Source organism: Amblyomma maculatum, chromosome 5, assembly GCF_055883805.1.
Source record: "Amblyomma maculatum isolate TAMU_Amacu chromosome 5, ASM5588380v1, whole genome shotgun sequence".
NCBI lineage: Eukaryota > Metazoa > Arthropoda > Arachnida > Ixodida > Ixodidae > Amblyomma > Amblyomma maculatum.
Window position 1 is genome coordinate 69,938,649 of NC_139348.1, and position 17,319 is coordinate 69,955,967.

Consider the following 17,319-nt stretch of genomic DNA (forward strand, 5'->3'; position numbering starts at 1 on the left):
AGCAGCAGAGCTAGATTAAATGCAGTGTAGTTAGCTCAATTTTGCGGTCAGTCGGCAAAGCTCATTTAGCAAGCTATTGCAGATAACATATAGCATCTTCTAGGGAGCCCAATGCTTGATTCTATGTCCGAAGTGATCAGCCATTACAGTGTACCTTAATAGCAGGATATACGAAACAAATGTTTGAATTCTGACATCACACAGAATAGCAGGTGCCACCATACCTATTGCTTCGTGGCTGTGGAGCTTGGATATGGAAAAATGTAAACATGACTGTACCGTAGCTGTGTGCTGTCAGTGCGCATTGAAGAATAAAATGCAGGTCATCAATTCTCAATTCATATGGAACTCTCCGCTACAATCTCTGTCATATCCAATGTGCAGCTTCGAGACATACCACATATACCATGATACCAAAGCACATCCACATATGCAGACAGGAAAAGCAGAATGATGGTTCTACAAAACAACATGAAATATACAGTAATGGTAAACAGCACTGGGAAGAGGACAACAGTTCATGATATGCAGCAAAGCACTGCAACAAAAAAAAACAAATGTACTTAGGACAGACACCAACAACAGATCTGGGTCATGAGCGTACAATACTGAAGCATAAGAATGGGGTGGAATGCATTTGGCAGGTACTCCTACATTGTGAATAGAAGATTGGAGTATCCTTCAAAAGGACAGCACACAGCAGCTGTATTTTGCCAAGATTAAACTACACAAAGAAATGTGCAGGCTATCGAAAAAGGCTGATGTTAATGTGAGGACAGCATAGACCTATGTAAAATAAAGTAAAAAAAAAGGAACACAGTACAGCGGCGCATGTCAGGAAAAAAAAAACAAGTGTATGATGCTCTGCCACATTGGACGAGTGGTTAAGGCACTCAACTGCGGTCTCCAAGGATGCGAGGTCCAATCCCGACCATGGCAGCAGCTTTTTGGTGGAAGTGAAAGGCTAGGTGCCCATGTGCTATGCAATATCAGTTCATAATAAAGAATCAGAGGTGGTTGAGATTCCCTCAGCCCTCTACTATAGCATGTTTGAGTCGCATTGGGACGTTAAACTCGATCAACCAAATCAGACGAGATGACATTATAGGTGGGATCAAGCATAAATGCGCTTTAGCCAGGCATAATGCAAAGGCAACTGATGACCGTTTAAGAGGATTTGAAAAGAAAGCAAGCATAGTATGGGTTTCGAAAGAACCAGGGGGACAGCTGAGATTAAGCGTCAGTAAGATGGCTACAGCTGGCAGTGGACCTAAACCGGAAAGACGTGGGAGTGGCATTTGCCATGCAGTGGGCACTGAGTGGGATTTAGTAAAAACAAAATATGCCATTATATCAATGGCATAATGAAAGATATATTATATGAAAGTTTGCCGAAATATAGTAGACATGAAACTGTTACAAAAGAGCTTCTTTGCCCGTTTGAACGTTTTCCTCTGACTTATAAGCCAACATGAAAGCTATATTTTATGTAATTTTTCTCTTTAACGTAGTGAATTGTGAATTCACTGAGTGAAAAAAAAACAATCTAGAACACGTGAATTTTATCCAGGCTTGTTACTCTAGTCCCAAGTCTAAAAAAAAATAAGCCCTTCTGCACTCTTAATCTCAGCATTGTACAAAAAGACATTTTGGAGAAAAACGTGCAAATAGATAAATGTGATACATAAAATTGTAAATCGCAAACATTTTCTTGAAACACCTTGTTTTTTTTTAAAGAAATTCTGTGCATTATTTGTGCAAACTCTGCTTAAAAAAGCTTTCACTGCATCATTGATACATAGCATTCCGTTCTTGAAGTCGCACTCAACTTCCAGACAATGCCCGCCTAGTCCCGTTCAATGAGGTTTGGGATTCTGCAGATATAGTTTTCCTCGTTGCTAAAGGTCACAAGAATGCAGGGCTTAGCTACCATACTCAGAGCAAGTGCCACCAATGGGCATTCTAGAGAAAAAAAGCACTTTATTATGTGGCCTGGCAAATTTAACTCGCATTCCTCACAAACAATTTTGCCACACAGCAATACAATTTTGCCACTGCTTGGGCATCCGACATTGACCACCTCGAAAATTCTCTTTATAACAAAAAATTCTTCCTCATACGATTCAATAACACTGCTGTCACTTTTGATTCCCCTCCTATATTCCCGGCTGTGCATCACAGTTCCTTGATATACAAAGCGAAAATATTCTTGCACTTGAGGTACGCTGCTCAAAAACAACTCCAGAGCAGCTCTCTGAGCTGGAAGGAGCACTGGCACATCTTTTGGTGCACCAAGCATGCAGGCACCTTGCATATAATGGGCCTTTTCCACATTGGGATAGCTAAGAAAACTGCGGCACAGCTGCATGCTCCTTGGTGGAATAACATCCAAAGAAAGCAGGAGCCCTATTGCAAAAACCAGCGTCTCCAGTGCGAAACCAGTAAGATTTTCGCGCTGGTTTTGCACTGGATCAGCTGGGCACGCTGGAGCTCTGCGATATTCACTGGAGCAGTAACGGGAAGACACTGGCTGCACTGGTGCGATGGAAGAACAACGCTGGGATTAGACTTTTGACGCTGGGTGTGTCGCTGGCATCCGCGATGCATTGGGAGAAGCGCTGTATGTGCGCTGGGCCGCACTGGTGCCAGTGTCCCAGTATAGCCGGTGCGGCCTGCGGCGTCAGCCGGAGTAGCATCCCTCAGGGGCCAACAGGGCAACAGCATACTTTCAATCGACCATCGGGGGGCATATGAAAAATATGGTTCAAGCAAGCGCTTTTTGCTGCGAAATCGTTGCGCATTTGTAAGAAAACAAAGGAAGTATCTTTTTTCTAGAGTTTCCATGTTTCGATAGGTCGTTTCGAGCGTTTCGAAAGAGACAACGATCGCCGCGCCTCGATCTCATGACACACTGGCGATTAACGCACAATTAAAGCTGGAATTGAATAATGTGGGCTACCATGCATAACCAACTTCACAGCTGAACTTAAGGGCACTCTAACACAATGATTACTGCCAAAATGTTCAATGCGGGCTCAATCGCAGGTGAGCGTAGCCTGCACCACGGCCCAGTATAAACAGCAGAAAGAAAAACTAAAACCAGGACGAGAGTAGTTTACCGAGCGATGGGCCCGTGAGAGAAAAAGCAACAACATACAGCGCTTGTAATACATAATATTTGGCGTGTTTCTCTAGCTTTTGCGCTCCTTCTTACTCTGCGTATCAAGCAGCCGAGCCCTCGGTCATCGCAACGCTTCCCGCAATGTTTACATACAAATAAGGTTTAGTTACATGCAATTAGGGTCATCGCTGATGCGCTTGCCGGTATTGAAGCTTGGTCACACTTTTTTCCTTGAAGGCTTCTACTAAAGCTCCGTGTTCAGCGAAAATTACGCTCACGGTAGCAGAGCACCACCCAAGAGCCGGCGTTGGTAAATTTGCCAGCGATGCCAAACTCCACATGTTAAAATGATTCCAGTGCACTAAATAGCGCGCATAGGCACCCAGAACATTAGTTGTAAATCGTGAGAGCAGACAGCAAGCTAAAATGATCAAGAACTTGAAATTGTTAGAGCGGTAGCAAAGGCCTGTAGACTGCGAAGCATGAAGTCCCAACCTTATAAATGCGGGTCATGACATAAAATGCGGAAATGTTTCATGAAAATCAAATTCTCGGCATGGCGGAGTGATTACCGTGCTGAGCTTGTGATTGATATGTGCTTACGGAGTCAGTTCGAGGCAAGCTTGGTGCGGTGATTTTTTTTCTTTTTAGTTTTTTTATGTACCTAACTTGTTTCGTTACTTTTTACTTTTTAATTTTTATCCCACGCCTTTTTTTTTCTCCGGGCGAACAGTGCCGCCAGTGCGGAGCGTCCCAGTATGCCGCGTCCCAGTGCTCCTAGTTTCCAGCTTCATACTGGGACCATAATCAGGTATGGCGCTGGGGCGCTGGCATCCAGTGGCACTGGTTTTTGCAATAGGGAGGTGTGGTTCCTGGGACATTATTATGCGCTCCAAGATTTGGTTGGGCACACCATTTGCTGCCGTAACTAACTTAACTATGTGGCCATTCTCACTCTCAAAGCACAATGCAGAATGGGCCCACAGGGGTCCGAAGTTCCGGGCTGCTTGGGATAAGTGCAAGAGCTGGTGCATATTGAAGCTCATGCAGCGCTCCCCATACAATGATGCAGCCCGGCTTACAAACCGTTACAGGAGGCGATCTGAAATAAAAAAAAGTAAGAATGCTAATTTATACCTAACAAAAATGAACTTATGATCGCAAAGGTAATGACCATTCAGCCAAAATGTAGAGCACTCAAAACTGGCCCAATTTGGTCTTCCTTTCACATATCCCACTGGACACGTGCATATTGTGAAAGCATCATAGCTCACTTGTACTGCTCAGGTTTCTCGATGGTAAGCCTCAACATACTAAGTGGATATATTGCTATGTTTATTTCTGTAAGAACACAAAATAAAAAAACAAGCGCACAACCCATTTAAAAAAAAAAGGTGACCAAGTAAAAAATACACAAAGCTTTTTATGGTATCCACCTTCTTGAAGTACCCCCTGTACTCTGGCAATATGCAATTGCGCTCCCAAGGCTTCAAGTTTGAAGTTGGGTACAAAGAATGGGATGGTGAAATCCTGCAGGGGAGGTACTTGCTCTACAAAATATAGAGGCAGCTGGCATGTCCTTTTTGTTCCCCGGCTAGCTTTGGGCAATACGGCCAAAGGTTTTTTTTTTGGCTACAATTAATCAAATGTTCAATGTTAATGATGTTCAAAAAAATTGCAGGAAAGTTACATGCTTAGGAATTGGAGAAGAGTTTTTATTGGTTTCTTGTCAATCCCTCGTTCTTGTGGCGGTGGCAGCATCGAAAAATTGCAACTGGAACAATTAGATGAGAAAAGAAGGAAGATCGCTTCCAACTACCACCATCACTATCGTCCTACATCTCTCAAATTGTTCCACTGCTTCTTCTCCAATTTAGAAGAAGATAAATGGCTTTACATGCCAGAGTCTCGGACTAGTCAATTATTTATTACCTCCTCCTCTGATTGTTAATAACTGCGCTTGCGTTCTGCGTGCTGCAAAGCTAATACTTCACTCTCGCATTAATCACAATGATCATATCTTGTTCTTTTTAGATGGGGTACACTGCAAAAGTGCAGTGTGAAAGTGAGGAAGGACCGAAAGCTAATGGGGGGAGGTCGTGTGCTTTAGCTCTTCGCCACCCATTAGTGGACTGAGTGTTGGCGTTAACGGTGGACAGGGACAGGGTGACCCATGTGGCCATCCTATTGGAGATGGCAAAGCCAACCTAAGACGCAAGATTCTACTCAGCCTTGGGCAAACCCCCATGGCCATCCGAAAGACTTATGCCTCAGACAGTCTGGTGAACGACAGTGTAGGAATCCTGAGCGACCCCTTGATGTTACCAGTACATGCGAAGAAATAATTTTAACAGTGAAAGGCACAGGGTGTTAACCATTACCTTCCCTTTAAGTGATTAAAGGGAAGGTGATGGTTAGCACCCTGTGCTTTGCACTGTTAAAATATTTCTTCGAAAACACAAAGTACAATTGCCAGGCATGCTATTAAAAAATATTTTTTTTTTCTTTTTTGCAATGATGCATGAGGCACTAGTATATATGGATCACCTCTTGGTATATATCAATGACCGCTATTTATTTTCATAACTGAACTTCTTTTATACTGTTTGTTTCAACAACCAAGTGATGGTTGTGAGGCATGAAAAGATTGTTATGTAATTACTGCTTTGTCATCTTAGTTCACAGCAATATTAAAGCCAGAGCCACAATTACAATGAATGAAGCAGCATCGAATATATGTACTGCAGTTTTTCCAAGCCTCACATGAACTATACTGACCTTTGAAGTGACAGCCAGAAAAGCTTTCGGATGTTGAAACATAATAAACATGAGAGAAGAAATGTGATTATTTATTTTAAGCTAGCCAACCATTTAGTGACCTATGTAATGCTTTAAATGCATCAATAAAAAGGAATCTTGACACCAATACTTGGCACATATGCTACTTTAATCTGATCTGCACACATAGCCTTGTCATCACCATACAGAATGAAATTACCATGCTCCAGACACAAAATGCTTGAACTCACCTGCATAACTGATGACAACAGATGAAAGTTGCTCCTGCAGAAGGATGAAAATTACCTCACAGAGAAGGCCAAAGTGCCTCAGGTACTGAGCAGGGAGGGTGTGCAGGCAACATGGCACAGAGTAGAAAAGAAGCCACTTTCGCCACTCGTGCACTTTCCAAAAGTGCCTCTCTTGGATTGAGCGAGGCAGACGTGTGACATGGTGTGGTGGTCTTATAGCAGTGAGCCGCTTGTTCAGTGCATTCACAGTACTTGGTCGCCCTGCACAGTTAGTACACATATGTAAGTTTACGAAAGATACAGTAGCACCAAGTACGGACATGGAAGAGGTAGGGGATAACCTAGGATGAAGTGTTTGTAAGCAAAATTTAACTGAGAAGAATTCACTCCCACTTAGCACCACTGACGTGTCATTGATATGTAATTGATTATAACTACATCAGTATATAGTGCTCGTTCAATCCCCTCACTTTGTCAGTGTTCGTACCTTTTGCTCTCGCACTTTTCTTCATTACACACTAAGAAGCCCGGCTATATGTACTGAGTAGTGTAAAATTGTTACATTAGGTACACTTTTGGAGGAAGCAACACAGTTGACTACAGAATGTTACGTCATCTGAAAAACAAAATCTAATTGAGATCATGAACAAATGCTCACCTATGTAGAACTTCTCACGGCAGCTCGATGAGTCGAACCAGTAGTCGGTGAACTGCCTGGTAACGACCAACAGCACACAATGCATGTACTAGACCGTGTAACAAGATACAAGGTTGAGGTACTTCAGAGGCCAGAAAGGTGATGGTCATTTTAGACCATTGACTGGTCTCTGTAGGTCCATGGCAAGTTTCATGTCATTGCGGACACTATCTCCCGTCCTCTCTCTTGCAGGTGGCTCAGTTGTGGTATACAGACGTCGTCCTGAAATGCAAAAATAGTGACTTCAGTGTAAGGTCACAATTGTACAAAAACAAAATTAGAAAATAAAAAGAACATCTGTCAACAGGCCACAACAAAGCATGACAAGTTTGTTTTCAAGAAAGCTTCCGAAAAAAATTTCGCTAAAAAATACACAGTCTCTACTGTAGTGAAAAGCTTTCTTTGGTAAACTCAGCAATGAACCTGCTACTCTTAGCTAAAATAGTGCTCGTGGCATGGTCCAATATTTTGGAGGGCCATCATGAATGTTAACTATAGTATCTCAAAATGAGATAATATTGTTATGGCATAAAGAAATGCCATTTAGTAGCCTGCCTGTCGGTGCCTAAAGGTGACATCAGCTAAAGACAGTATCTGCAGAGCTAGCAACTCTTTGAACAAGTTAAGGACACACCAGTCTTGAGTTCTGCACTGCTAGCAGTGATAAAGAAATCATATTCTATTGGTAAGCAGTGGCATTTGGTAGTTCCGGAATATGAAATGTAGTTTTGTTATGCAATCACTGCCCTAACACAACAGAATGGTTTGAATGCTATTAATATTGGTGAAGTGAAATCCTTACCTTTGTCCAGTCTCCCACATGCTAGGCTCCAGGGACAACCAAACCGGCTATTAAATTGTGTGTGGTTTCCCACAGATGCCCGGGCTGGAGCATCCACACATGCACACGCAATGTACAGGTTCGACACCACAGCCATAGCACCATGCTGCCACACAACCTTGCCAACACTCTGTACAGCCTTGACAAATTCTCCCATAAAGAGAGGCATATCCGGATGTTTGTTCCCAAGCCATAATCCAGCCAAGTAAGAATTTTGAGTGCGGTGAGGTTGTGGAAGTTCGTTTACACATAACTGTATCAGCCAGATTGACGAATTATTGGATTTGAAGAGTGGGCTTCCATCGGTATTCACAGTTAAGGTTAGGTCGCTCCACTTTAAAAGTTCCCGTTGCCGCAGGCCTTGGCACGCTGCCGCATCGCTTATGTCTGTCATCGTTCTGCTTCCAGCACCAACTCCCTCAGCCAATTTGGACAGACTTGCAAAAAGCACTTTTCCAACTTTGTTTGCAAAATGGTGGAGCTGCTCCTTGAGGCTCATTGTGGCAAAGAAACTTCCCCTCTTCGTGACTACACTAACTTCAATTTCTGTTTTACACACCTTGCAGTAAAGTTTGTGGCTGTGTTTGCTGCTTTGCAGTAGCGATAAGCATGTTTCACAGTAAAAATGCTGTTGAACGAAACTTGTACACTTAGATGACCACAATTTCCTGAATAAGTATTTCGGATGTGGTAGGCCTGATCGTTGAAATCCAAATAAGGCATCGATCAATTTAAGTAGATCACCAAGGGCTGACCAAGTCAGCCCGTGGGCGACAACAAAGGCCATTACCAATACAATTGCCTCCGCCAATGTTGTAGTCTAGCCGGGAAGCGTTTTGCGCCCGAAATCTTGAACAGAACGAGCTAAAAGCTCTGTGTCATCGAACTGTGGCACAGCACCATGCGGCTCATCAACACCATCATCTCCACCGTCCGGATCATCGCACTCCTCAGCGCTGCAGCCGCTCTCACTAGCAGCACCCATCCGTGGTTCCAGGTGGTCAGAGTCTGGCAGAGCACCATCGTGGGTCTCGTTGGTGTCTCCTTCGCCACTGTCATCCAACTGAGAGCGCTGCTCACAGCTGTCAACTTCGCTACAGTTACTTTCGCTTGCAGCGCTGTTACCGGGCACGGAGAAAGTCAGGTCCTTGATGCCAGAAGCTGAAGGCAGCGTTGCAGCTGCCACGCTCGGGGCATTTAGTCGTTGCTTATTATACCACAGTGTCGAGCGTGGCACAACAAACTCGCTGCTTTCATTAGACAAATAAAGCTTGCGACGTTTCGGAGTCGTAGATTGGCTGTTGCTCATGGCGGTATGATGCAAAAAGTGCAAATGAAGACCTATTTGTGCAGGCTTCTCGATGTGCAACCAATGTGCACCATTCCCAGACGAAAAAAAACTGCACCTTCATTGGCTACCAATGCTATTGGCATGAGTTGGCTAGCACGGCACCATCGAGCAAGAGTGGCTCTTTCGTTTGTCTCTTGTAGTACGTTGAAAACACATATTTTCGCCCGAAAGCAATATTGGTACTTGTGTAGTAATCACATTTACGTCATGCATGGTAACGGGAAAAATTGAAGATAATTACTCAGCATCGTCTGCTAAAGGATGACATGCCGTCCTCTGATGTACAGGATATCATTTGTTGTTTTTTTCGCCGCTTACAGATTCCGAACTGGACAGTGCCGCCTTTTAGCCCTTGGGTTTTGGGTTATTAATCGTCCAAAATGTATGAAACCTTCTATTATATAAGTTAGTCACTGCTGTACAGAAGGCTCAGTGCAGATCGTACATATTTAGGAAATGTGGGGTAATTAAATGCAGTTGATATGGGCATCTGATTATAATAGCTGTAAGACGACCCCTTACTTCCTATTTAGATATTTGTTCGGTGCAGTGTATTCTGCTAGTTAATCTTCAATATTGTGGTGCTCCATCGCTGAGCCAGGCTGAGCCGTTCCCCTTTTGATTGCGGCGCTTGCGGTGCTTGCGGCTTGCTAGCAGTCTTTGCGCCGCCAAGCCAATCCGAGTTGATTACTAACCGTACGACGTTTCTAGCTGCCATAGTTCATCCATGCGTACGACCATACTGCACGGACTGTTTCTTGGTGTTAGCAGTGTTAGCAGTTTCGTGAGCTTTGCCATAGCCTCCTGTATAGCTTTGCTCACTTTAATCTGTCATGAGCGCGTCGATTCCTACTTACGCCTATGTAAAGTACAGTGACGGCGCTAGAGCGGTCGTGCACGTGTCTTTAATACGCGACTATTCCCCGAACTCGGTAACCGAGGTTGCAAAAAAGAAAAAAGATGCCTACTGGTGCGGCGGAAGAAAAGAAGATGAGGGGTTTTATCCGGCCCAAGTAATCGAACTTGGAGGTGAGTTTTTCGATTACTACGCTGTGCGGTCTGTCATAGTTCAGTAGCGTGCCAAATACACCGCCGTGATGCATTAACAACCCATGAAATTAGCTTCTCTGATCTTAACGAAGTTTGGTGGCGAAGCTGCTTAGCGGAGAAGTGCGCGGAAATGTTATTAGTAGTGCTGACATAAGTGAGGTATATGTTCATAAATTACCGGTAGCTGCATGACTGCATGAGGCGATAATGCCTGGCATTTTCGTAGCTTGTCTTGGCTTTGCTGTCGCTTAAATAATGACATTTCATTATTTCTTCTCATTCATTGTGTTTCAGTAACACAGACGGATCTCGTTCAGAGAATGGCGAAGAAGAAAAATTCCGGTTCCGGAATTTATTTTTGACGAAGTTCTGCAACCGCAGGAAACAGTTGAAAAGACAAATTTATGTACTGAGATAAATTTTGCGTTGTCTTGCTGCTGCCTATTGCAACAGTGAACTTTGTATAGGATTTGAGAAGTGCATAGGGCAATTCTTTTTGTCATATCTTGGGAACGTTTTTATGCCTATATAATTTAAGTTCCAAATTGTGTGTGTTCTTTCATGACATGCTGCAGCAAACTCTTATTGCTGTACAGTCGTGGACAAGCTATTTTCAGACTGAGGATGGCATATGCAAGCTACAGTTAGCATCATGCAAGTGCTAAAGGTTTTAGACGATAACCAAAATATACAGACACAGAAGGGCGCAGAGGTGCACCTGGATCGATATTATTGGCGTGAGGTGCGCCAAGTGATATTCTCTTTGTTTCGTCCTGCAGTATGTACTTCCACAGTATGCGCCTGTATGCTTTTGGCTAGCACAAAAAATCAGTTTTTATCGTGCTGTCTCAAGTTTTGCAAATATCTTTACCCTGCGTGATCACCTCAGGCTTATTGCTCCAACACTGCAGGTTAACTTAGTTTGTCCATGACTGTACATATAACTCTTCTTTGTCTTCATCAGCGGTTGTCACAACAGTAGTGGGCCTTGTGCTCTGGGGACAAGAAAATGTGTGCATGCATGTTGATCACGTGTAGAAAACTGAAATGTCGTGGCATTCTTTTAATACCTGAAAGGGAATCTCATAGCATTCCTGGACATCATTTATGTGAGCATAAGTGGCACAACAGAATAATCCTTTGTACACTGTTATGGTTGAGGGGGGCATGGATGAAAACTGAAAGTTAGGTTACTTGTGAGATAAATACCTAAAAAACTAGGACATTGAATACCTGCCATCGTAGCTTAGTTCGGTTCCCACCATCGGCACGTTGTTTTTTCTTCTACTTTGTGTTTAAATATCTCTCCCTTAAACAGATTACATTACTAATTCATGTGATTATCCGAGTAAACATTAAAAAAAAAAAAAAAACAAAGTACCATCCCCAATGCTTTCCTTGGCCTTGCCGACTGTTGGCTTCTTTCCTTCATATCTTGTCTTAGGCTGTTGCCGCATGTCTCATTCCCTCTATGTGGCATATTGCAGCGGTAAAAAAAAATCATTCCTCCTGTATGGAATTATATGCCTCTTTATAGGTGCTGAACATTTTAGAAATGTCTATTTTGTGCAGGAGCCTACTAGTGGCAATGACATCACAGAGATGCCAGGAGCTCCACATGGCAGCCAGCCGACTCAGAAATTGACAGCAGCAGTTCCTGCAGCTCAAGTGGATCGTTCTCAAGTGGATTTTCAAAACACTGAGGTATAGAACTAAACTATCAGCTTATGAAGTTCATTGCATGTCTTCAAAAAAAAACAAGAATGCTGTTTTAGCGAGCTTTTCTGAAACTTCTAGTTTTTTTTTCTCTCCACATTAAGCAGTTTATATGCAGTGACGGTTGCTACTTCAACTACACTGAGCAGTTGGAATCATATTTCACGTGTAGGACTGAATAATTTTCTCTTCCAGCCTGTTGTTAGCATGATTACTAGCATGACAGAACTTTTTCTTTTAAATAATCTTGAGCACTGCAAGCTATAGAAGTTCACTGCCTGCACTTTGCTTTTCTCAGTTTTACACTAAAAGCTCAATAATTTGAATTACACGGGTACACCAATAGAATTGAAATTATTGCAAGTTGAAGTAAAGAAAAGTAATTTGGGAACCAGCAGGGAAGTGAGACTTCATTTTATTTTTTTTATTAGTCCAGGATATTTTTTTTACTGTAATCCTCTTATTTCATATTGCGTCTTACATGTAGAACCCAGTGGGCATTCAGCCACCAAGGGACTGCTGCTACCAGGTAAGCTGTTAATTTGTTCAGTTTAGTTGCCCTAAAATAGTAATGCATAGTAGTGGAATGGAGTAGTTGATCAATTTTCACATTTTGCAGGCTTCCACCAGCATGGCACCTCAACAACTAAACCTGGGTGCCCTTGCCGAGGTCACTGGCCAGGTACAGTAACTTTCCTTCATATTTAGAACCAATTTCTAAGCTCGAAAATCTTTTAGCTTCCATTCATGACAGTGCAGGCAAATAATGTGAAACCATAACAAAACAATATGCTAAACATGGGTCTGCTGTGGAACCTTTAAGAAACATGGAATTTTCTATCGAAATGGTATATGGGGCATAAAAAAACATTGATTGGGAACCAGCAGGGAAGTGAGACTTCATTTTATTTGTTTTATTAGTCCAGTATAATTTTGTTACTGTAATCATCTTATTTCATATTGTGTCTTACATGTAGTACCCAGTGGACGTTCAGCCACCAGAGTACAGCTGCTACCAGGTAGGCTGTTTATTTGTTCATTTTAGTTGCCTTAAAATAGTAATGCATAGTAGTGGAATGGAGTAGTTGAACAATTTTCACATTTTTCAGGCTTCCACCAGCATGACACCTCAACAACCCAACCTGGGTGCCCTTGCCGGGGTCACTGGCCAGGTAGAGTAACTTTCCTTCATATTTAGAACCAATTTCTAAACTCGAAAATCTTTTAGCTTCCATTCATGGCAGTGCAGGCAAATAATGTGGAAACCATAACAAACAATACGCTAAACATGGGTCTGCAGCGAACCTTTAAGAAACATGGAATTTTCTATCGAAATGGTATATGGAGCATAAAAAAAACACCCAACAGTTCTCGGTATTTTGAACCACTGACAGCTCATACAGATCAATTATGTTTCCAGTGCTTTAGACCCCTCGGCTATCACCATAGTCTCCCGCTATGCCCCGCCGGGGTGGCGCAGTGGTTACGGCACTGGAATACTGTGCCCAAGGATGCGGAATCGAATCGCGGCCTCGGCAGCCACTTTCGATGGAGGCGAAAAGCAAGGCACCCATGTGCTGTGCGATGTCAGTACACGGTAAAGAACCCCAGAAACCATAGTATCGTGCTATTTGCTCTAGGGCATTATAGCCTCGTGTGATACACATTTTACTTTATCCTCATCATAATTCACTCATTAGTTTTCATACCTACAAATGCAGAGTGATTTTTCCACTCTGGCCAAACAATACAGTTGATTGAATCAAGAACAAAAAGGATTGTAGTCATTTATGAAGCGCTGGTATACATTATCTATACTTGACTACATCAAGTTCTAATTTCTGTGGTTATCTAAGCAAACTTTCAAAAAGAAAAAAAAATTAAAAAAGACCTAAAGTACCATCCTCAACGCTTTCCTTGGCCTCGCCGACTGTTGGCTTCTTTCCTTCATGTGTTATAACGAGCACCCTCATTTCCCCTTAATTGATCTGCTTGTAGCTTACGGGGGTCTCGGTTCTGGCAGTCTTGAGCTAGCCATAGGTAGCGTAAAAGGGTTCTAACACAGCTTTCGCCCACGCTCTTGATCACGTCCTATGTGACGCTGGCGGTAACAATGGACGTTCTACGTCCGCCGCTATGGCTGAGGCTGGCGCTGGTGAACACTCTCAAGGTTCGTATACAGACAACATAAATACCCAAGCAAGTAGCAGGGGGGACAGCGGCCGATGTAGCTCAGTTGGAAGAGCACCGGACGCCGTGCTCGGAGGTCGTGGGTTTGGTTCCCACCATCGGCACGTTGTTTTTTCTTCTACTTTGTGTTGAATTATCTTTCCCCTAAACAGATTACATTACTAAGTTCTGTGATTATCTAAGCAAACATTCAAAAAGAAAAAAAAAATGACCTAAAGTACCATCCCCAACGCTTTCCCTTGCCTCGCCGACTATTGGCTTCTTTCCTTCATACATCAAGTTATAGCTTGTTATGAATCCATATCTAGTATAATTTTAAAGGGCAACTTCGGGGGTTTTGTTATTTCATTGAAACATTCACAGTAGGCCCTTTGGAGCTTTCCTATTCTTTCTGAACAATTTTACAGCTAGGTGGCATTTCGCATTATTCCAAATTATGTAGTTTAAAAATCTACCCTTTTGTGGCTTCAGTCAGGGTGATTTGTACTGCTGTCTTGCATGTGGTGTCGGCATGCTTGTCTATATTCTGTCTGCGTTTGGTGGACGAAAACATTTTGAGATTTTTTTTTTGTTTTGTTATTTGAGACAAATAATGACTGATGCTGTCAGAGAGACCATGAATTTATTGTCAACTCCACTTTTAGTACTCTTAAAGAGGGCCTTTAAGGGTTCTTTGAATAAATATATAATCTTCATCAGATGAAGGGGAAGCGTTTTCGTCCTTGACATCTAAGAAGTCACACATAATCCAGCAGGGTTATATGCTTGGTATGGGAAGTCAGTGTAGACTGCCATTTATGTTGCAGATGTTGAGGCAGAGCAGCCTGTAGTTTTTAGAGGTAGTGCAAGGGGGCAGATGAAGTTATTTGTCCTGTGTTCGGCTGTATGACACTACTGGTATGTGTGATCATTTGAAGAGTATTTACCGCAGGCAGTGCACTCATTTTTTTCCCCTGTTTGTAATGCTTGAAATGTGAAATGCCCTGGGAGAAGGAAGTTTAGGCTTGCTTGATATAGGCAAAAATAATCTCGTGTAATTGCAACGGATGGGAGGGGAGGCTACAAAGCATTTCTCTATTAATACCTATCGTACTTGGCCTTGATTTTAGAGGGAGCTGTTGTTGGCTTTGTGAGTCTTTGAGCAAGCCCATATTGTAGGTTATGGGAGGGTATGGGTATTTTGAGCCTGGGCATAGTTTTCTATGAAGGCTCTTCTTCAGGCAGGGGAGCTGAAGCTGTTACTCATGCAGTCACCAGCATGCAAATTAAACTGCACATAGACTCTATCAGAATTCAGTTTTGGTTTATTTCCTAGTTGTCACTGTTTCATAGTTTAATTCTATTCCAATTCTGAAAACTCTGAAATTTGATAAGGAGGCCTCAGAAGTGCATTGCAATAGCTCAGAATATTCTAAATTCTCATGCGGTTACCCTTTAATCTGGTATGTGCGTTACTATTTTGTATGCAAATGAGAATGTGCACATTTCATATTTGCAGGCCTCTACCAGTGACTGTCCTGCAGCCTCACAACACCAGGGTGTTCTCGCTGAGGTGAATGATCAGGTGCGGTGGCTCAATCGTTTGCATTTTTAAAAGTAATTTGTCAGCATAAAATGTTTTTTGCTCCCATGCTTGGCAAGTGCAGGCGAAAATAATCTGGAAATTGCGGTAACATGCTGCCGAGCATGCAGCCAAGCATCAAGGCAGATCCCTCACAGACGTGAAATTTTCCATCTAATTGTTATAGTGCAACAAAATGTTAGCCTGTACAATAGCCCCAAGCCTAATTCCAAAACTAGCAGTTAAAGCCTCTTACACTTCGGTTCAAATTAGTGCAGCCTCTTGTGCTGCATTTTAGAATGTTTAAAAACCTGTTCTGCGCCACGTGAAAAAGCAGGGGTGCAGGAAGAGACCAATCTTTGTAGGCCTGATCTCACTGCTTGTTAGCTTAGTGCTTCCAAATATACTTAGCACAACGGTGGAAGAGAGAGGTGATAGGACTGTGCGGCGAGGAGCGGCCGCTTAGTGTGACTTTTACACAGGACGTGGCCGCCAGCGGCAGCACCGGTACTGGGGGCCTGCCTCGTTGCTCGTTTCACTGGCGCTTCTATGGGCGCACCTGTGATGGGCGCTTGATTTTGACACATAGGGGCGTTTGCTTGCTTGAAACAATTTTTTTTTGGTTGGAGGGTGTACTTTTATATTTCTGCCCATTATGGGTTGTAATTCGACCCAGGGCAGCAATGATGATTTCTTAACTGATATGCAACCTGGAGGTTTACACGATAGTTTGGTAATGTAACAATACAGCCGACGACAGATTTTTCGTATTCTCAACGGACCACGAAAATGTCCGAAAAATCGGGCAGCCCGAAAAAATAAATCTGCACCCAAAAAGCTAAATTTATCGCCTATTATTCACTTTGAGACCGGAAAAAGTCAGGAATGCTTTTCTGCACCACGCTCTGCTTCCGTGCTAACAGGTCCGCCTGAATTTCGCTTGCATCAGTTCAGCTTGCGTTGGCTGCGCTGCTGCAGGTGAGTCATTGTCGTCGTCGCTCTCAGACTCCACAAGCACTTGGCGAATAATTTCTGCATCTGTGAGCCCAGCGCACAGTTCTGACTCATGGTCCACGTCTGGGAACTCAGAAAACGAGACGGCCGGTAAAATTTTGACATCAGCAGTGCGAAGGTCGTGAATGAGCTGCTCACTGCCTGACAGCTGCTCGACAATGCTCTCCTCGTCCAAGGCAGCCGACTTGTCATTCAGCACAAATCCCACGCGGCGGAAGCAATTGCGTAGCGTTGTGGGTGCTACAGACTTCCACGCATCGGCGGGCGTACTAGCTCCAAGCAAATCGACAGAGTAGGTTTTCCCACTGTCGAGGCACACCACCACCACCAACCAATGGATCACAACACCTGAATTTGTCTAGTGCCTTCTCGCTGCCACGTTGCATGAACAAAAAAACATAAAATTCGGAAATAGCTTCTTGAAGAACTGAAGCCGATTCAAGTAAATGCAAACCATTGTAGCGACAGAACATAGTTCTCAAATCAGCACAACCACGGCTAGGCTTACTCACTATGCTCGGCAACGCATGTGAAACGCGTTGCCGAGCTTTTTTTCGTGCACATTTGTTTTTTCAGACTGCCCGATTTTTCAGAGATTTTCGTGGTTCGTTGAGAATCCGAAAATCGGTCGTTGGTTGGTTGGTTCATAGGAAGGGAAAGGCGCAGTATCTGTCACACTTGCTCTGTGGACACCTGAACCGCGCCGTAAGGGAAGGGATGAAGGTGGGAGTGAAAGTGGATAGAGAGAA

At 43.3% G+C, this 17,319-nt stretch overlaps 1 pseudogene; it reads right to left on the reverse strand.

Moving 5' to 3' along the window:
• Positions 1 to 1,846: 1,846 nt before the first annotated feature.
• On the reverse strand, positions 1,847 to 6,893 carry LOC146188475 (uncharacterized; annotated as a pseudogene).
• Positions 6,894 to 17,319: the final 10,426 nt, after the last annotated feature.